Source organism: Scyliorhinus canicula, chromosome 16 (genome assembly GCF_902713615.1).
Source record: "Scyliorhinus canicula chromosome 16, sScyCan1.1, whole genome shotgun sequence".
In the NCBI taxonomy this organism is placed as follows: Eukaryota; Metazoa; Chordata; class Chondrichthyes; order Carcharhiniformes; family Scyliorhinidae; genus Scyliorhinus; species Scyliorhinus canicula.
The window spans coordinates 63,210,505-63,232,967 of record NC_052161.1 but is presented as its reverse complement, the minus strand read 5'-3'; the positions used below and the strand labels follow the sequence as shown (position 1 = coordinate 63,232,967).

The following is a 22,463-nucleotide window of genomic DNA, read 5'->3' as shown; positions in this document are numbered from 1 at the left end:
TATTGACAGGAGGAAAGTAATTACGACATGGTTCAAAGTCAGGATAGTGCATGAATTGGAGAAGAACGTGGTATTCCCGTTGCCCTCTATGCAGTAGAGCTAACAGGTTTGGAAGGTGCTGTTGAAGGAGGTGTGGCTTGATACTGAGTTTTTTAAAAATTCATTTACGGGATGAGAGCAGCGCTAGTTGGTCAACATTTATTGTCCATGCCTAGTTGCCATTCAGAAGGTGGTGTTGAGTTGCCTTCATGAACTGCTGCAGTCCTTGAGGTGTAGGTACACCCACGGTGCTGTTAGCGAGGGAGTTCCAGGATTCCCCAGCGACAGCGATATATTTCCAAGTCAGGGTGGTGAATGACTGGAGGGGAACCTCCAAGTGGTGGGGTTCCCAAGTACCTGCTGCTCTCGGCCTTCTACACGATAGCTGTAGTGGGTTTGGAAGGTTGCTGTCCAAGGAACCTTGGTGAGTTACTGCAGTGCATACACACAGCTGCCACTGTTCATCAATGGTGGAGGTTTGAAGGTTTGTGGAAGGAGGAGCAATTAAGTGGGCTGCTTGGTCCTGGATGGGGTCAAGCTTCGGGTTGTGTTGGAGCTGCACTCATCCAGGCAAGTGGAAAGTATTCCATTACACTCCTGACTTGAGCCTTGTAGATGGTGGACAGGCTTTTGGTGGGGACGGGGGGATGGGGGACGAAGAGAGAGAGAGAGAGAGAGAGAGAGAGAGAGAGAGAGAAAGAGAGAGAGAAAGAGAGAGAGAGAGAAAAAAGAGAGAGAGAGAAAAAGAGAGAGAGAGAAAAAGAGAGAGAGAGAAAAAGAGAGAGAGAGAAAAAGAGAGAGAGAGAAAAAGAGAGAGAGAGAGAGAGAGAGAGAGAGAGAGACTGACCGTTGGTGAGTTATTCCTGCATGTGGCAGGACTGCAGAGCTTGTGTTTGTTATGGAATCGCCTGGCTCTCTCTATGCAGTTTATGTTGTTTGGCACACTCCCCTGTGTTGCAACTTCACCAGGTTGACACCTCATTTTTAGGTATGGCCTATCCCCTGGCTTGGTGGTAATGGTAGAGTGGGAGATATGCCGGGCCATGAGGTTGCAGATTGTGGTTGAATACAATTCTGTTGCTGCTAATGGCCCACGGTACCACATCGATGCCTAGTCTTGAGTTGCTAGATCTATTCAAAGTCTCTCCCATTTAGCATGGTGGTAGTGCCACACAACACAATTGAGGACAATATGAAGATGGGACTTGGTCTCCACAAGGACTGTGTGGTGGTCACTTCTACCGATACGGTCATGGACAGATGCATCTGCAGCAGGCGGATTGGAGAGGAGGTGGTTAAGGGGCTGGTTTAGCACACTGGGCTAAATCGCCGGCTTTTAAAGCAGACCAAGGCAGGCCAGCAGCACGGTTCAATTCCCGTACCAGCCTCCCCGAACAGGCACCGGAATGTGGCGACTAGGGGCTTTTCACAGTAACTTCATTTGAAGCCTACTTGTGACAATAAGTGATTTTCATTTCATTCATTTCAAGTATGTTTTCCCCTCTTGTTGGTTCCCTCATCACCTACTGCAGTCCCAGTCCAGCAATGTCCTTTAGGACCCAGCCAGCTCGGTCTGTGGTGGTACTAACAAGCCACTCTTAGTAATGGATTTTGAAGTCCCCACCCTGAACATATTCTGCACTCTTGCCCCCTCAGTGCCATTGTAATAAACCATTCAAAAAGGTAGAAGAATAAAACCGGAGACATCGCCTGCATCAAGCTAGACATTGTATTTGGACACAAAAGAACACCCAACTCAGTTGACACTAAAGCTTTCCTCACTAACATTGAGGACTTATGACAAAATTGAGAGAGCTGTCCCATGAACATGAATCAAACATCAGCATAAAAGGATACAGCAAATACTGAGGAAGGTAAATTCTGGCCTTTATTTCAAAGGAATGGAGCATAAAAGTAGACATGCATTGCTAATACTGTGTAGGACAGTGGTATACGTAGACTGTGTACAATGTTTGTCTCTTTATTTACTAGCTTACAGGAGACAAAACTACTTGGAAACAAAGCTTTTCTGTCAATTTCTGACGGGTGAATATTGCTTCATTGTCCTCTATATTTCAGCCAGAATCTTGTGCAATGGAACGTGCTGTACAAAATCCCATCATTCAATGCTACCTTGGCATCGTCAAATCTTTGCATCTCTCCAAGAGCGCTTTTTTTTTTGGTGGTGGTGGTGGTGGTGGGGGCCTTTTGAAAGCAAATTACCAACCTCTAAATTGGAAATTTCACTCAGATCTCTGACTCAAAATATTCTGTATTAATTATCCAGTTGAATCTAAACTTCTGTTAAGATTCACAAATCAATTATAGGATCTATAGCCTTTGTCGATCCAGTCATCTCTTTTCGCCTTTCTCGCCTCCAAAGTATGCTTAAGTTACATGCATACCTGTATCAAAACTAGCTGGTGTCACAAGTATATTAGTGCCTTTTATTCTAATGACCCTTAGTTCAGCCATGGTTAAATAGTAGATACCACCGCAAAGAGGTGAGGGGTGGGCTATCTGTACAAGTCTTTCCAAACTATCCGGACATGAAAACAGCTGAACAGAGTAATCTCAAGGCACAAAAACCCTGGTTTGGCTGACAGCTTTGCACCACACAAGTTTTCACATTCCTGGTTGCCTGCTGGAAGTGCAGCAGGGCACAACTCAATTGTTTTCCATTACACAACTCTTACTTGTCAAAGGATTTCCATTTAGTTTGTTGGTTGCTCTTTGTTTAATAGCAACAGATGTATGTTGGATTCATTAAGCTCTAAGTGGATCATTGTCTGCAACAACGGAAGTAGAGCAGTGCAGCTTTAATGAACAACTCATGCTTAAGTGTCTCGGATCAGTTGAGATTAACCCTATAATACTTTGTTTTTCTACCCACAATATCTTCCAAATTCACTGCGATAAAAACATTGGGGTATTTTGGCAAGCAGATTAATAGATTTCCTCTGAACAAACACATTTACTATCAAAAGTCGGAGGCTGTGGTCACCTTGGTGCAGTTCAAATATTTGTTTCCCAGTGGAAATAGAGCAGGGCAGGAGAAGAAATCTTACAAAGGAACTGGTTCACAAGTTGAGCAGGAACAAATTGATAATTCAACACCAAAACCTCCAATTAAATAAGCCTGCTTCTGCTGACAATACTGCACACAAACAAATTCAGTTTAACTTTTCAAGTTCACATTTATGCATTCCTGCTCGGCAAAATCCTTCAGATGTACCAATCTAGTAGACTGAACCAGCCAACTCCATAACCTTCTTCAATGTCAGTCTGATCAGTGAACAGAAGGATTGTTCAGGGGTCCAATAGATTGCATGGATTTTCTCTTCATTCTTTGGCCCCCATCCCTGCATACCATTGGTTGACCAGGTTCTTTCAAACATGTCAAGTACTTAACACAGGTTTAGACTTATTGCAAATGAGCCATGATTAACTTTTTGGATACCTCACAATTAACAAACTGCATGTATAATAGAAATACATTCTTAACACGCTTAAGTAACACATTTAAGGGCGACACAGTGGTGCAGTGGTTAGCATTGCTGCTTCACAGGACCGAGAGCCTGGGTCACTGTCCGTGTGGAGTTTGCACATTTGCTATGACACACGGATAAAATTCAGAGTATGCCCAGGAAACTACAGATGCAAGTAACTTCAGATCACCTGAACGACTGGCTGTTCCATTCCCATACCTTCAGAAATGTCAAAACGAAAATGAGCTGACCAATGACCTGGCGTGCAGAACCTTGTTCCTTTTGTAAAAAAATTACATTCAAAAGAATCTAACTGAACATAACTTAAATTGCACAAATGTTTTGAGTGGCTTGGCCCAATCTCAGTTGACCTTTCGTTCTAGGAAAAAGTAACGGCAACAAAAATAAGCTGGAATCTTTTTCTATGGTGAATAGTGATTTAACCCTTATGTACAATGACAGTATTGAAACGGTCAGCAGCAAAGCTAAGCCTTTAACAGAAATGATTTTCTCGGTCATAAGTGACCACCTGACTACCCAGCCACCCAACTGACTCACTCACACATTCACTAACATCCAGAGGCTGGATCTTCACCTAACCATACGGTAGCTGGGTGCTGAAAAGTTGCCTTGTCCTGTCTTTCATTGACTCAGCCAAAAAGATCATTGTTGATATGCAGTCTAACTCCACATACTCAGCTTTGCCTCTCCCTTAATACCTCTGAGTAACAAAAATGTATTCATCTCACATTTAAGATCAACAATTAATCTAGCAGTAACTGCGCTTAGTGGATGAATCATAGAATTTACAATGCAAAAGGAGGCCAATCGGCCCACTGAGTCTGCACTAGCCCTTGGAAAGAGCACCCCACCCAAGCCCACACCTCTACCCGATCCCCGTAACACAGTAACCCCAACCAATCTTTTTGGATACTAAGGGCAATTTAGCATGGCAAATCCACCTAACCTCCATATCTTTGGACTGTAGGAGGAAACCGGAGCACTCAGAGGAAACCCACGCAGACACGGGAGAAGGTGCAGACTCCGCACAGTGACCCAAACCGGGAATCGAACCAGGGACCCTGGAGCTGTGAAGCAACTGTGCTGCCTTGAGAACTCCAAACCTGTACACCCTTAGTGCATAATAGCATTTCCTAATTTCACTCCTGATGGTCTTGCTCTATTGGGGACATAACCCAAGTCCTGGACTGCACAATGAGTGGAATTAGTTTTTCTCAGTCGACACAATCTTAGAGTGAGAGTTTCAATCAAATCACCTTTGACTTTCTAAATTCCAGGGGATACAATTGTGTAATCGCTCTTCGTAATTTAACCCTTGGAGTTCAGAAACCACTCCGCTAAATCTACACTGCAATCCCTGAAAGGCCAACATAACCCTTAAGGTGTTGTAACCAGAAATGTTAGCGTGTGAGATTGGGATCTAGGAAAGTATTAAGTCCATAAAGCTGAGTACTGTCACTCTTACAGGTGGAATCGACTCTGCCTGCATGTGGTCCCTTCAGATGTAGCATGTAGATGATGCCATGATGAATCCTCAGAAGTGAATGAACGGAGTAGGGAAACATAACCATCTTTGGGATGCTCTGGCTGCAGTGGGACAGGTACGAGCAAAACATTGCAAATGTCAGTTACACAGAACTGGATCAAGGTCTTGTTTCGTCAATGGGAGGATGCAGTTAGAGATCATCAATGGATGTTTCCAAGTCAATATTGCTAATTCATAACAAGTCACGTGGAAAGGAAGAAAAAGAACCCGTTTGCAAATGAGAATGCCTTTATTTTCCTTGTGGAAAAGTACTGCCCCAAGGCAGCACAGAACACTTCCTGGCTTTAAGTATTTCCAGGAGTACAAGGAGTACAGATGGTACCCAAATGTCAAATGCATAGAGCCAAAATGCTCCAATGCTTTAAAAAAAAAGCAGCCCTCCTTATTCAGCAGCATTCCTATTTTGTCAGTCTGCAAACTGAAAGATAGGTAGGTACTGCATTGGTCATCATTTACGCACAGACTTGTTGTGCATTTAGATTGGATTTCTCATTTCATTTTTTTTTCTGGGTATTACTATTTCTACTTTACCTCTATCATGGAAAAGATTGAAATATATTGAAATTTAGCAACATTTTATAAAGAGTAGATTTCAATATTCAGATGCTCTTTCCTGGGATTCTATGATTCTATGACAGAGCAGGGGTGGATCTGATGCGATTGTGGATTACACTTCTTTCATTGCACTAATGGAAAACTTTCCCAAGAATTATTTGGCTAAACCTCTTCACTTCAGTCGCTTCCTACCATCAAAAGTTTCCTCACATCGGTCACCATGCTGCAAGTCACCCAATCCAGCTTCTCTACTGCTACCTGTTCAATATCAACCATATTCCAGTGAAGCACCTCAGTATATTTTATGACACATAAACTACTATATAAATAAGTTATTGTCTATTAATTAAGCAGGCTGCTCATGAACATTTATTGAATGTCAATAAGTACAATAAGTTTTCAAAGGAACCATTTCAAAAAAACTTTCTATGTTATTTGAGAATCGGATCAGTAAATGTCTTCTGTGGAACACAAATACATTAAACACAAACTGGTATACAACATTTGACTAGAACAGTAAACCTCTTGTCGGAGAGAAAAACAGCTCTTGACAGTCAAACCCGCTAACTGCATTAGTTAAGACCAACGTACTCAAACCAGAAATGAGGTCAGGCACTACATAAATTCTCTCAAAGGAAAGGGGAAATAAGCAAACCAACAAAGGCCACTGCACTCAGCGTTAAAGAAAAGGCTTTTAAGCAATTAACTTTGGGCAGGCCGACATCTTCAATTTTATCATGGCTAATGGCATTTTCATCTTGCATGCTTCAGAGGGAGGAATGGGGCAAATGTAAATTTGCAATCGCCAAGCTTACTGCAAAATTTCACCACTACCACAATCATACAACCAATCTTCAAAACCAAGAAAATGGAACATATTTCAACGTTCATTTAATAATTATTGAAAATGTAGTTCATACAAACATACGAATTAAGAGCAGGGGTAGGCCACTTGGTTCCTCGAGCCTGCTCCATTCAACAAGATCATGGCTGATCCGACTGGAACTTCAACATCACATTCCTGCCTAACCCATATAACCTTTCATCCCCTTGTTAATCAAGAACCTATTTAGCTCTGCCTTAAAAACAATTCAAAGGACTTCCGGTGGCGGCGATGTCCGAGTGAGCCGCACATTCGGCGGGCTCTCACTCCGGCAGGCGTTTGGGGCTGATTCCCCGCGATAGCGGGACCACGGAGCTGAAGGAAGGTGGCAGTGAAAGTGCAGAGGAGCTGGCTGCGGCACATGGAACAGCGGGAGTCCAGGAGGCAGAAGAGAGAGAAAAAGGGACAGAGACAAGGAGCTGAAGAAACTTACCTGGAACCTAAGATGGCGGACACACGGACCCCAGACTCAGCAATCCAGCAGGCGCTGGATAACATGCTCCAGGTAATGAAATCCAGTTTTGAAGCGCTGAAGCGGGACAGCTTGGACCCACTCCAGAAGGCAGTGGATCAGCTGAACCAGAGGCTGGATGCGCAAGATGTTAAAGTTAAGGAGCTGGGAGAGGCGGTGGAGGAGCAGGCGGATGTGCAGATGGTTGCGGCGCTAGAAGTTGACAGGCTGAAGGAGCGGCAGAGAAGACTGCTAGACAGAGTGGAGGAGCTGGAGAATAGAGCCCGCAGGAACAACCCAAGGATGGTCGGCCCCCCGAAGGGGGCTGAGGGAGCCGATGCCGCAGCGTTTGTAGCAGACCTATTGATGCAGCTGATGGGGGCCGAAGCCTTTCCACGACCGCCGGAGCTGGAGGGGGCATACAGAGAGCAGGAGAGGGCGAGACTCTCAGCAATGGCAAGGGAGCCGAAAGGGTTTATGGAGCAAATGGGGGCAGTGGACCCCTGGAGAGCCAGACAGCCGTCAGGAAGGGGCTACTCGTTTTACTCGCACGTCCATAAAGTATATTCTAGGATAGATTTCTTTGTACTAAGGAGGAATTGTATAGGGGAGGTAAAGAACACGGAATATTCGGCAATTACTATCTCAGACCATGCCCCGCACTGGGTAGACCTGCAGATCGGGGGGGCGAACTACCAACGCCCGCAATGGAGGCTAGACATGGGACTTCTGTCGGAGGAGGGGATCTGAGGGAGGCTTCGGCGGTTTATGCAAAATTACTTGCAGGTGAATGACACAGGGGAGGTCTCAGCGGCGACCCTGTGGGAGGCGCTAAAGGCAGTAGTGCAGGGGGAGCTGATTTCAATTGGGGCCCACAGAGCCAAGGCAGACAGGGCAGAGATGGATAGATTGGTCAGGGAAATGGGTTGGATAGATGAAAAGCACGCAGAGTCTCCGGGGGAGGTTTTACTCGGGGAGAGGCAGAGACTACAGGCAGAACTGGGGGCACTATCCACAAGTAGAGCCGTGGAACAGCTTAGGAAGGCGAGGGGCGTGGTGTACGAGCATGGGGAAAAGGCTAGCAGACTGTTAGCGCAGCAACTCACAGAAGAGGGAGGCGGCCAGGGAAATAAGTAGAGTGATGGATGGGGAGGGGCGCAAAGTGGAGGACCCGGCAGGATTGAATAAGGTATTCCAGGACTTCTATCGCAAGCTGTGTACTTCGGAGCCGCCGGAAGAACCGGAGGAGATGAAAAGGTTTCTGGACGGGTTAACATTCCCAACAGTAAGTGGGGGGGCGAGTGGATGAGCTGGGGGCCCCGATTAGAGTGGAGGAGGTATTGGGGGGCCTAAAGGCCATGCAGTCGGGGAAAGCCCCGGGGCCGGATAGATACCCAGTAGAGTTCTATAGGAAGTTCTCGGAGCTGGTGGGCCCGGTCTTGGCAAGGGTTTTCAATGAGGCAAGGGACAGAGGGACCCTGCTGCCGACAATGTCGCAAGCCACTATATCACTGATATTGAAGCGGGGTAAAGACCCGGAGGCGTGCAGGTTCTACAGGCCAATCTCCCTGATTAATGTTGACGCCAAGCTCCTGGCAAAGGTACTGGCGGTTAGAATGGAGGACAGCGTACCGGAGGCGATTGGGGAAGACCAAACTGGGTTCGTGAAAGGTAGGTAGCTGGCGGCCAATCCGAGAAGATTACTCAATGTGATAATGATGCCCCCGGCAGGTAGGGAGGTGGAGGTAGTGGTGGCGATGGACGCCGAGAAGGCCTTTGACCGGGTGGAGTGGGACTATCTATGGGAGGTGCTCGGACGGTTTGGGTTCGGGGAGGGACTGGTGAATTGGATCAAATTATTATATCAGGCCCCAAAGGTCAGCGTCAGGACTAACAGAGAAGTATCGGAGTACTTTAGGCTGTACGAGGGACCAGACAGGGCTGCCCGCTCTCCCCGCTGCTGTTTGCGCTGGCCATTGAGCCACTAGCGATTGCGCTGAGAGCCGCAGAGGGATGGAAGGGGATGGTGAGGGGCGGGGTAGAACATAGGGTCTTTCTTTATGCGGACGACCTGCTCCTGTACGTGTCGGACCCAGTTGCCGGGATGGGAAGTATACTGGGAATGTTGAGGAATTTCGGCCATTTTTCAGGATACAAATTAAATACAGCCAAGAGTGAAATGTTTGTGGTACAGTATTACTGGGCGGCCAACATCGCTATGATAAGGAAGTGGATGGTGGGTACGGGGTCTATCTGGGAGCGGGTGGAGGCGGCTTCGTGCAGGGGCTCCAGCCTGGCAGCCCTGGTCACGGCTCCTCTACCGCTGCCGCCGGCCAGGTACTCCACCAGCCCGGTAGTGGTGGTGACCCTGTGGATATGGGGCCAGTGGAGGAGGCATGTAGGGGAGATGGTGGCGTCGGTTGGGGCGCCAATCTGAGACAACCATCGGTTTGCCCCCGGGAGTATGGATGGGGGGTTTCGAGCATGGCGGCGGGCGGGGGTGGGAAGGGTGGGCGATATGTTCCTGGAAGGGAACTTTGCGAGTCTGAGGAGCTTGGAGGAGAAATTTGGTCTGGTAAGGGGAAAATTATTTTAGGTACCTACAGTTGCAGGACTTTGCTCGTGGACAGGTTCCATCCTTCCCACACCTCCCGCCAATGGGGATCTAAGACAGAATAGCCTCTAGGGGGGGGGGGGGGGGGGGGGGGGGGAAGAAGGGGAGGGTAGAGTCTCTGATATTTATAGGGTGCTCATGAGGGAGGAAGGGTCCCAGACAGAGGAACTGAAACTTATATGGGAGGAGGAGCTAGGCGGGGAAATGGAGGACGGGCTGTGGGCAGAGGCCCTGAGTAGGGTAAATTCGGCCGCAACATGTGCCAGGCTCGGGCTGATTCAATTTAAGGTCATTCACCGGGCCCACATGACAGTGGCTCGGATGAGCAAATTCTTTGGGATAGAGGACAAATGCGCTAGGTGCGCAGGAGGACCAGCGAACCACATTCACATGTTTTGGGCATGCCCTAAGCTTAGGGGGTACTGGGAGGGATATGCGGGCGTCATGTCTCGGGTGCTAAAAACAAGGGTGGCGATAGGTCCAGGGGTGGCAATTTTTTGGGGTTTCGGAAGACCCGGGAGTCCAGGGGGAGAAAGAGGCCGATGTTTTGGCCTTTGCTTCCCTGATAGCCCGGCGACGAATACTATTGGCATGAAGGGACTCAAAGCCCCCGAAGACTGAGTTGTGGCTTGCGGACATGTCGAGTTTCCTGGGTATGGAAAAAATTAAGTTCGCCTTGAGGGGATCTGTACAGGGGTTCGCCCGAAGGTGGCAACCATTTATTGACTTCTTTGCGGGAGAGTGAGCGTCAGCAGGAGGTGGAGGGGGTAAGAGTAGAGTAGAGTAGGAGGGATAAATTGGCGGGTAGTACCGGTGGGAGAGGAGCGGGCTTGTGCAGTATGTTACGATTGAAGTATTGAGTGTACGTGGATGTTTGCACATTTTTGCCTTTTTTGCTTTCTTTCTGTTGATTGTTTATTGAAAAAAAACAATTCAAAGATTCTGGTTCCACTGCTTTTTGAGGAAGAGAATTCCGGAGACTCACGACTCCGGAAATAATCGTCCTCAGCTCGGTCGTAAATGAATGACCCCCTCATTTTTAAACAGTGACCTGACAAGAGAAAATATCCTCTCCACATCCCCAAAGTCAAAACCTCAGTCAGCTGCCACAGCAGAACTCAGAGATACTGCTACACAGCACATCAGCTGCAACTTGGCCCGGCAGAAAGTTTAGTAAGATGACAATCAACTTTGCTTTATGGCTTTTTGTCGGTTAATTTTGCAACAGTTAAAGGTTTGAACATGCAACAGGTCATGTAAATGTGAGGCTGAAATGGCACAAAACCATCTACATCCCAAACTCAAACAATGGCACAAAACCATCTACATCCCAAACTCAAACAATTTGGATATAAAAGACCTGCAGATAGTGGCAATTTCAATGGAGTGATTCCCAACAGAATGGGAAGATTAAAATAACGTCCCAAAATATGAAATACGAATAATGCATATGCAAGACCATGAAAGATGAAATATATTAAGAATCTATAAAATGTCAAATGCCAAGTTATTTTCTTCATCAACATTTCTTCAAAAGTAAAATTTACTTCACAAAATAACTGAACACTGATCAGGATCTTAACACAGTTAAATTTTAAATGTTTCTCCTTTCATTACATTCTTCTTCACTGCACGTTACATGCAAAAACCATATTTTTACAACAGTACAACAGACACCCATTTGGCCCATGTTTCAAACAAACAATGTTCATCAATCAGAGCAAAAACAATTAGCACATACAGATTTTGCGACGGCAAAATGCAATCCATGCTGGAAGTGCTGCACGAAGAGAAGAAATAGAACCACAAAAAGGTACATTTTCTTCCTGGATGGACCAGCCACCATGGGCAAAAGAAAATAGAGTCCTTTAACAAATTACACAAATCCTTATTTCCCCCTCACACCGCATCCCACATCAATCATTTTTCACCCCTCCCTTTGTATATTTACAGTTGTGCGAATCATGGTCATGAGACAAACACAGAGGCATAATAACACCCAAACACACACCTACGCACACACACCCTATGTACCCACGCGCGCACACACACGCCAGAGCTTCAATAAAGAGCTTGCATGACGTGGCTAACTGCTATGTGTGTGAAGTAATCCAGTTGGAATACAGAGTGAAGTGGGAATCAAAAATTAAAAAACAGAGTTCGCCTGCTGGATAAGAGTTTAAAAGTTCAAACATAATTGTGTACTCAAGGACCTATCATATGGTATAGGATATGGAATATCCTCAAACACACAGCAGTTTCTGACAAAGAGGAATTAGTCTCTGCAAATCATGGATATATCACCTCAAACAGGCATTGAAGAATTGTAAGCTACCACAGTTTAATAGATTTTTAAGGATGCCCACTAAAACAGCTGTCAACTGATCGAGGAAAATGAGTTCTATTCTTGAGATAATAGCAAGGAAGTTAACACTATCTGCATCTCTCAGTATCCTATTTGCTCGATGGATGTGGTCGGCAGATGTGCTCAACATGCTTCCTGCTGGTTCAGTTCTTACGATATAAATATTGGAATATCACAAGTAGGAGTTCTAGATTTTAAAAAAAATTTATTCCTGTATCTCACAAGGTAAAGGTATCTGCTATTATAGTGTAACAATCTCTCCTTAATTTAGATAGAGCTATCTCGCTAGACTCTTTAGCCTTGTACTGAGGGATTCGTGAATATTACTTTAAATATCTCTCTAATATTATTTAAAACCAGAATTGTCTTATAGAAACAAGATTGACCTTCTTTTCCTGGAACTATCAACGTTGCGATTGGTTTACCATCAAATGTGAATTGCACGGCTGGTTCATTAATAATCTTTTATACAAGTTAGAACAGATATAGTCTTGGGTATCCAAACCAGAGACCCAATCTCCGTGCAATTTTTGGTTTGTGGTACATTACTGAGGAGAGATGCCCAGACTCTTTATAATATCCAGGTTGGTATAATCTAGTTAATACCGGTTTAAAAAGCTACCTGGAGGACAGTAATGTTCTCTGGTAGTGTTTGATCAGCTCTTTAGACCCACTAAAGTGCCGATGAGGCCCCGCTTTCCCATCCTTAACCGAGTGGTCATCCAAGGAGTATGCCTGATCCAGAATGGTTGCAAAATTATTTATTGTTGACATGACGTGGATTATAGTTAAGGACTTCTGAAAGAAAGAATTTATGAAATACTGTTCTTGCAAACAAAAATGCATAATTTTACCTCCCGAGTTTCATGAATAGAAAAAATACTTGGTAACTTTTTCATTCTCATAAATATTTGCACATATCACTGTAGCTCAGAAGTGAATTCATGGACGATTTATATTACAATGCTGATAAATGCAAATCAGGTTTTAGCATGGCTTCATGTAGTTTGAAAACTGTCGAAGTGCCTTAGCATTTGTTCAAAAAGAAGTGAAAGTTTCTGGTGGCATATTTTTAGTTCAAACATTTTGAAATCAATTCTCAGGAGTTTTAATATCTAAGTGATTTCATAATGCTGTTTAGTTGGCAGCTGAAGAATTTTCCCCAGCACAACTGACCTCTCCACAAACACATGCTTGCACACACAATAAAAGCAGTGCAGAAGTAGCATTATAGCTCAGTGATTGAATTAGGAATCTGACTTCACAGTGGACAAATGGTGTGTGAAACTGGTTTCAAATCATTTCTCCTTGTTGTGGACCAATGAGAGTTAAATTCATGCCTAAGAAAGAGATCTCTACAGATAGTAATCTCTTAGCCTGGATTCATTCCAGATATTAGGTGCCCATTAGACACAAATTACCTGGAAGGTGTGGCAATAAACCACATTTTCTGGACACACTGGGTTTTGTTTACTGACGTGAGAAGTCATTAAAATTCTAAACACACATCCGCTACAAAAATATTTTATAAAAAAAACTGCACAGCATCATTGTCCATAAGCAGAAAGGTCAGAGGATTAACAAGAAGATCAACACCTCATTGTAATTTGCATTTATAGTGCCAGGACTACCCACTTTGAATATTTTATTGACATTGACATGGCACAGAACCAAGTTGAGGAGCAAGTAATATAGACAATGCTCCAACTGGGTCACAGAGATTAATTTAACGGCCTGTCGTGCAGCAGAGATCCAAAAATAAAACCAAGCAATTTCTAACCAAATTCTACCTATTCCATTAACAAGTCGAATCATTAGCACAAATGTGGAAATTTCAAAATAGGCCCATTGAATTCCTAGGATAAAAGCAAATTATTGTAAATGCTGGTATCATTGAATTCCTGCTTTTATTAGAATTTTCCTCGATAGAATTAAATTTTGATCCACGCAGACAAATGAAAATTGTAGCAAATGAAAGACAAGTTCAGCCTGAAATCCAACCATAACACTGTGGGATGACTAGAAGTACCATGAGGAATGCCTGCTGTGGATAATAGGTGTCATGCTGTGCTGGTTTGGTGAATTTGTGACCCAAATCCCCACCCTCAATGATTTAGTGCATTCATTATCAGGGTTCCTGCAGTTCGTTCCACTATCTGTCTACTTGTTCTGCTTGCCATTTAATTTTCTTTTAATATTCCACATGATCACTAATTATTACATGTTTTCTGTATGAATCAGTTCATTAAGAAAAATGTAACCAACACTATTTGTAGGACAGCCAACAGTATAATATAGGGCAACTCCATTCAAACAGATTCAATTTCTGAGACCAGATTATAATCTGGGTTTAAAATGAGTGTACGTTATCCCAAGGATAGAACGATAAAGCTGATCCTCATTCCAGACAAGCAGATGGATAACTATTTCTGTGTTTAATCTACCTTTCTACAATGCATCTTCTGTCGAAGACTTAAGAGTATTCACCCAATTTTTTTCTCCAAGCTTTTAAAATGTAATATTGACTCTGGTCATAATTTAAACATTTCTATACCAATAAAACCTTCCGAGTAACAAGATACAAAAAGGTGGGTCAATTTCATAATTTTTCATCAAGTATTGACAACTCTATTAAGTGGTCTTGCCTTCTACTTGATAGCATTTTGACTTGGCTCATCATTGCCACATTCTACAAGTAGTTTACAACTACTATTTTTAACACAAAGAACAATTACATCTGTAATTAGCTGACTTACAAGAGGTTGTGGCTCTCAGTGAAACTGCTGCTCGCTAAATAAAGGAATGGTGGGGTCTGAAGTATGAGCATTAAGAAATCACAACAACAACTTGCAATTAATATACTAAGAAATCAAGGTACTTCACAGAAACCACAAGACGGGTAGGTTTTAAGCAGTACCTTAAAAGGAGAAGAGAGCGGCAGAGGTTCAGGGAGTTATTCCAGAGTTTTGTGACTCAGCCAATGCCGGAGCAATAAAAATACAAGTGCAGGAAGCCAGAATTGGGGGAATGCAGAAACCTCAGAGTGTTGTCGAGTTGTAAGAGGTTACAGACAAAGGGAAGGGTGGAACCAAAAAACATGAAAGCGAGGATGAGAGAGAGAGGGAATTTAAAAAAATTAAATGAGGCATTTCCAGCCTAGAAATCAACATAGGTCAGCAAAGGAAATAGGACGGGTAAATATTGACAAGCTGAAGTTTACGGAGCCTGCGAGGTGAGAGGCAAGGCAGCAGAATGGTCACGGCATGGATTAGAATCATAAGAATATAACTTACAGTGCATGGGGCCATTCGGCTCATCGAGTCTGCACCGGCTCTTTGCAAAGAGCACCCTATGCAAGCCCACACCTCCACCCTAACCCCATAACCCAGTAACCCCACCCAACACTAAGGGCAATTTTGGACACGCAAGGGCAATTTAGCATGGCCAATCCACCTGACCTGCACATCTTTGATGTGGAGATGCCGGCGTTGGACTGGGATGAGCACAGTAAGAAGTCTTACAACACCAGGTTAAAGTCCAACAGGTTTGTTTCAAACACAAACTTTCAGAGCGCAGCTCCTTCTTCAGGTGACTGGAGAGGTATGATCCAGAAACATTTATATATCGCAGAATCGCTGACTCTCCAGTCACCTGAAGAAGGAGCTGCGCTCCGAAAGCTCATGTTTGAAACAAACCTGTTGGACTTTAACCTGGTGTTGTAAGACTTCTTACTGTGCACATCTTTGGACTGTGGGAGGAAACCGGAGCACCCGGAGGAAACCCACGCACACACGGGGAGAACGTGCAGACTCCACCGGGAATCGAGCGTGGGACGTTGGAGGTGAAGCAATTGTGCTCACCACTATGCTACCGTGTTCAAATGAGCATTTGGTGATAGACAGTGACATAAATGGTCCTGTATGAAGGAAATGAGGTGAGTAGCTCACATCATCATGAAATAAGCTGTCCAAGTTGTGAAAGGTCTGGTTTTGCCTAAGACAATGGGCAGTGAGAGATATAAGTGGTGGTTCAGAATATTGCTTGTGATTGAGATTGATAACCATAGCTTCAAAACTACAAGTTTAATTTATAAGTTATTCAACACCTTATATTTACATAGTGCATTTACCATAAACACTTCACACAGGTATTATAGAACCAAAATATGACACCTAGCCACACATGGTGATAGGAGGAAAATGACCAAAAAGGTAAGTTTTAAGGTATCTTAAATGTTGGAAAGAGAGGTTGAGAATTCCAGTGCTTAATGCTGAATCACAAGGCATGACTGCCAATGGTGGGGACAATTAAATTCAAGACGCTTAAAGGGCCAGAATGAGAGGAATGTAGATATCTCAGTGGGCTGTTGGAAATGAAAGAGATAGGGATGGAGGGATTTGCACGAGAATCAAGTTTTTAAAAAATCAAGGCAATACTTAAGCAGGATCCAGTGTAGGGCAATGAGTGATGCATAAACAGGATTTCATCTTAGTTCGGAACTAGTTTTGGATTACCTCAAATTTGCAGATGGAGAACGTACAAGTAGTTTTCACACCATATCTATAAATGTAATGACAACTCCCTACACAGTTGACAAATCAAAATTAACTGCATTTAGTGACTCCAAGACCCAATAAAAGTGGTGGGACAGTAATGGAATACCATTTGTCAAATATCAGTATCTGTAAGCCCAATGTGCATCATAGCATGACATGCACTGGAGCTCCATTATAATTATGACCCTAGACTAGAGTCAAAAGCTTACTTGATCTGTGCACAAAAGCAGGCCATGAAGACTGAATATTATAACTTCTTCCTAATCTTTGAAAGCCACGAGGCACTTGTAGACGTATCTGCCTTGTTGCACAAGTAACCTTATACATACAATAGGCCACTAATTCTTGGACAAACAGAAAAACACATGCATATCATCAATGCTAGAGTTGATGTGGCACGGTGGCACAGTGGTTAGCACTGCTGGATCACAGTACCAAGGATCCGGGTTCGATCCTGGCCCGCCCTGGGCCCTCTTTCGTGTGGAATTTGCACATTCTCCCCGTGTCTGCATGGGTATCACCCCCACAAACCCAAGGATGTGCATGTTAGGTGGATTGGCCACACTAAATTGTCCCTTAATTGGATAACAGAATTGGGTACTTTAAATTTTTTTATTTTTAAAAAAAAATCAATGCTAGAGTTAAACAAGCTCACAAAACTCAATCCAGTTCCCACCACTTTGTCCAATATACTTAATATGATAGAATTTACTTCAGCATTGTGATAATACCATTTTCTAATAGAAACCACAATAGTCTGCACTTTTATCTTGCCTTGAACACAGAAAAATGCCCCAAATATACTTCACAAAAGTGTAATCAAATGAATAGTCATCCAAACAAAGGGGGAAATTTAAGAAGGTGACTAAATGCTTGACCAGAGGCAAGTTTTCCAGAAAATCACAAATAAGTGAGGTGACAAAGTTTACGGATGAAATTCAAAACATCCCAGGTGGCATGAAGTAGCCAATTGAAGGCAAGGATTGCAGGGGTACTCAAAAAACCAGGGTTGCAGGAGCACAGTTCTCAGACAGACTTGGGCTAGATTAAGATCGGGAGGGACAAGGCCATGAGGAAATTTGACAAGCATAATGAGAATTGTAAATAAAAAGGTGTGGAAGACTACGCACCAATGTAGGTCAGCAAACACTGAAATAATGAGAAAGTAGGACTTGATGCAGGATAAACTAAGCAGCTGACTGTTGGATGAGCTGAATTCATGGAGGGTAAATAAATATGGCGTTGAATGGAGGGCTGCTCACAAGATTGTGAAATTGCTTAACTAGTGTCAACTTACAGACAGTTTACAGCTACAAGTCTTGAAACCCCCTCAGTTTGATGATCCTTCACTAATTTCTCTCAATTAATAGTGGTACAACATAAAATTGCTGTTGCAGGCCAGTCACAGTAAGCAAGGTGTATGGAGAGAGAAAAGAAAGAAAATAATAGTCTCCTGGCATCAATGCAAGTCACGCGCATACTTGGCTCAAACAGTAATAACAGAGGCCTAGCAACCCGTCAGAAGCAACCAACAATGCAATGGGATATAAAGGCACTTCACAAAAGTGTACAGTAAATAAGCTTAGCTAACAGTTACAGCTTCGAGTGTACTTAAACTGTCCATTATAATGCATGAAGGTGAAGCACTCGGATCTTGCGCCATTATTTTTTTCCTGTATTTATTTTCAATCACAAGTATATTTCACATTCGACACAAGGGAACGAAACGGTCCAAACAGCCAGTAATTTCCAAAATGTAAATAGTACTGATATTGTACATTTGTGCAAACTTGGTCCCCTACCAGTAGCCCTTTCCATAACTACCATTATCCCGGGAAGTGGTTTAACAGAAAATAGTTTTGAGAGTTTGGCTGAAGTTAGAATCAGAGCATGATGGGAAATGGAATGAGTTTGGTCAAGTTAAATTTAGTATTATCAGTTTCACAAAATTTTTTATAGTACACTCAAAATGACAAGCCTAATTGAGAATCATACTATCTGAAATTTTGGAAAACTCAGCTACAGGTACACCTTTCCCTCTTCCTTATCTATGATGCATGTCCTAAAGGTTAAAATCACTCTGGACATATACAGTATTTCACTCAAAAACACACACGTACAGTACAATAACCTTTCCAATTACAAAGTTACAAGTTTGTACAATCCTTTGAAATTGTGTTGCTCAGAGTCTTGCCATTTCGTATAAAATCACACAAAAAATGAATTGCAGCACAGATTTCTCGTTAGTCAAATACATATTCCTCCTCTGGGAACACCAAAGTTGTCTGCATAGTTTCACATCAATAGTACTGAGTCCTTGTTCATCCATCTTTAACACATTTTCTCCAAACAGCACGGCAGCACAGTGGTTAGCACAGTTGCTTCACAGCTCCATGGTCCTAGGTTCAATTCCCAGCTTGGGTCACTGTCTGTGCGGAGTCTGCACGTTCTCCCCATGTGTGCGTGGGTTTCCTGCGGGTGTTCCGGTTTCCTCCCACAGTCCAAAGATGTGCACAGTAAGAAGTCTTACAACACCAGGTTAAAGTCCAACAGGTTTGTTTCAAACACGAGCTTTCGGAGCACGGCTCCTTCTTCAGGTGAATGGAAAGGCTTGTTCCAGTACTTTCCTGGGGCGGAGAAACTACGACATCTTCTTCGCAGCCTCCAACACATCATCAGCGAGGATGGACATCTTGCCAAGGTCATCCCCACACCCCCACTACTGGCCTTCAAACAACCGCGCAACCTCAAACAAACCATTGTTTGCAGCAAATTACCCAGCCTTCAGAACAGCAACCACAACACCACAAAACCCTGCCAGGGTAATCTCTGCAAGACATGCCAGATCATCGACATGGACACCACCATTACACGTGGAAACACCACCCACCAGGTACGCGGCGCATACTCGTGCGACTCGACCAATGTAGTCTACCTCATACGCTGCAGGAAAGGATGTCCCGAAGCGTGGTACATTGGCGAGACCATGCAGACACTGCGACAACGAATAAACGGGCATCGTGCGACTATCAACAGGCAGGACTGTTCCCTTCCAGTTGGGGAACACTTCAGCAGTCAAGGACATTCAGCCTCTGATCTCCGGGTCAGCATTCTACAAGGAGGCCTTCAGGAGACGCGACAACGCAAAATTGCTGAGCAAAAACTTATAGCTAAGTTCCGCACGCATGAATGCGGACTCAACCGGGATCTGGGATTCATGTCGCATTACATTCGGCCCCCACCAACAAGCCTGGACTTGCAGAGGCCGACCGACTGAACTGGCTTGGGACAATTCACACCTCTTTAACCTGGAGTTACCTCTCTCTCTGCATCTTTGATGATTTGATTGCCTGCAGGTGCTCGCATTCCGGGGCATCTCTGACTGTGTCTATATAAACATTTCTGGAACAAGCCTTTCCATTCACCTGAAGAAGGAGCCGTGCTCCGAAAGCTCGTGTTTGAAACAAACCTGTTGGACTTTAACCTGGTGTTGTAAGACTTCTTACTGTGCTCACCCCAGTCCAACGCCGGCATCTCCACATCAAAGATGTGCAGGTTAGGTGGATTGGCCATGCAAAATTGCCCTTAGTGTCCAAAATTGCCTTTAGTGTTGGGTGGGGTTACTGGATTATGGGGATAGGGTGGAGGTGTGGTGTTGGGTAGGGTGCTCTTTCCAAAAGCTGGTGCAGATTCGATAGGCCGAATGGCCTCCTTCTGCATTGTAAATTCTATGAAATCTATGAAGCACCATCTAGTCACCAAGTGGACTAATTCTGTTTCCACTGGCAGATGAACAAAACTGCCAATCCTAAAAACCTTCCAGATGCATTAAAGCTTTCACCTTCCTTCAACCACAGAAACATTATGTGTACAGATGACAGGAGCCAACTGCATCAAAAGAGAACTTTCATCTATCATAACCACCACACAAAAAGACAAAGAAAACTGATGTTATGTGGCCGCAATTAAGCACACAATCACTTTAAACCTCGTATTTTTCCTACAGCCCAGTGAACTGTCAATTTTTCCCTGTTAAATCACAGCTGGCAATAATAATAATAATCTTTATTAGTGACACAAGTCGGCCTACATTAACATTGCAATGAAGTTACTGTGAAAATTTCCTAGTCGCCACACTCCATCTACAACGAGGGAGAATTCACCTAACAAGCACGTCTTTCGGGATTTTGTGGGAGGAAACCAGAGCACCGAGGAAACCCAGGCAGACAGAGAGACGTGCAGACTCCGCACAATTAGCCCAAGCCGGGAATCGAACGCGGGTTATTGGCACTGTGAAGGAAGTGCTAACCACTGTGCTACCGTGCCCTGTCAAATTGTGAGAAAGGTTTAACCACGTGCAGCGAAACTTTAACACTTTGTGTCTTTGTATGATTAATCTCTTTTGTATTTTCCTGGTGTAGCCCTAGTCTCATATCCTTTAATTTCAAGAGTAATAAATAGTACGGAGAAGTATTGGCCCACAAGCAAACCTCAATGAACCACACCCAGTCGCGGGTCAAGATATAACAGTAACTCTTCTGTTTCCGCAAAGCAGCCTACCTCGTTTACAATTAGGAGAACACATGACTTGCAGGGGGACAAAAGTGCCAAGATATCCAAGCATTTCCATCGTGTAAAAAATCGTGCATATCATCGGCCAAAGACACAGCATTATTTATTGCGCCGACAAGTCAATCCACCACAACATTTGCGCCTACACCACTTCAGCAATTAGAGGGTGCCCTGAGGCATTTTCGGTTTCATCGTGACTGAGATGATATCCTCATTTGGCAGAAATGTTCCAAAACATTGCGATCGGAGCCGCTCACACTGAAGATATTCTCACACAAGATCCGGGGGTAACATCTAAACCACGACTTTTCAGCGAGGGACTTCTGATGAATTTCTAAGCAGCGCGTCTCATCTGACCAGTGATAACACGGGAGGTCTGGCGGAGGAGCAGACACGCACATGATTGGTTTGACTTCTTCCTGGGGGGACGCCAGGCAGTTCTCAAACCCAGGGCACACTGACACAGCGAGATCCCATTCGGAAAGGCACCTTCTGGGGTTGATGATTATTAGTTATGTTTGAACAACCTTTTATAATAAATTCACACACCCACATATGCACTTCTAGTTGGGAATTAACTGCATTCACAGCCCCCACCCCTTTATTTTAATTCAGTGTGTCTGCGGGCGGGGGGCAACAGCTTCCAGAGGCAACAGCTGAGGGTTTGATCTGAAGAAAAGCTCGAAGAGAAATAAACGAAGCCGCCCCCAAGTTAAAGCTCCTGCAGAAACTTGGCTCCCGGGCAGGGGCTCCATTATAAAGGGTTGACCCCCCTCCCCAATTCTCCCCTCCCCGCCTTTCACACTTTGGGACGAAGTCACTCCCCAGGGGCCTATCAAACCCGGGCAGGAGGCCAAACAACTGAGCGGGGCCCAAACTTTCCGGTAACGGTAACGGGACCGGGAGCCGCCGCACCCGGGCCCCGCCTGACTGTCAGCGGCACCGGCCGCCCGCCCCCCCAGGCCAGCCCGGGGCCTGCCGTGCTGAGCAGCTGGCACTGATTTACCCCGCGGTCTGAAGCCGGGCTCCGGAATCCCCTCCCCGCCTCTCCCCATCCCCCACTCACCCTGTTGCGCAGCCTCTCCGGATGTGAGCGGGGAGGGAACCGAGCTGCTCGGTGATTAAACCTGGGAGGGGTCTGGGTGAGAGGTGAAGCGGACCCTCCCTCACTGACTGACTGACTGTCTCGTTCCCTCAGTCACTCACTCACCTCAAGAGCCGCCGCCACCTCAGGGCCGGCGCTGGAACACAGTGTCGGTGGCCGCGAGCTGCCTGCCCACTCCCGTCTCTGAGCGCCGCCGGGTCCTCCCGCCCGCCCGTGGCCACCTCTGGGTCTCGCCGGGTCCTACCTCCCAAGTCTTATCTTCTCTGAA

General features: G+C 44.8%; 1 protein-coding gene across 11 annotated transcripts in view; it reads right to left on the bottom strand.

Annotated features, from left to right (window-relative positions):
- Positions 1-22,463, bottom strand: part of sgms1 (sphingomyelin synthase 1) — a 162,862-nt gene that overhangs the window by 119,936 nt on the left and 20,463 nt on the right. For 4 of the 11 annotated variants that reach the window (XR_005463694.1, XM_038821277.1, XM_038821270.1 and 1 more), the window contains exon 1: positions 22,301-22,426. The exons of 3 other annotated variants lie outside the window; for them this stretch is intronic. The gene's annotated coding sequence lies outside the window, so the exon portion shown is untranslated. Of the gene's footprint in view, positions 1-14,879; positions 14,904-21,078; positions 21,476-22,156; positions 22,427-22,463 lie in introns of those variants that run through there. 4 more of the 11 variants (XM_038821280.1, XM_038821272.1, XM_038821271.1 and 1 more) reach the window with 4 other exon arrangements.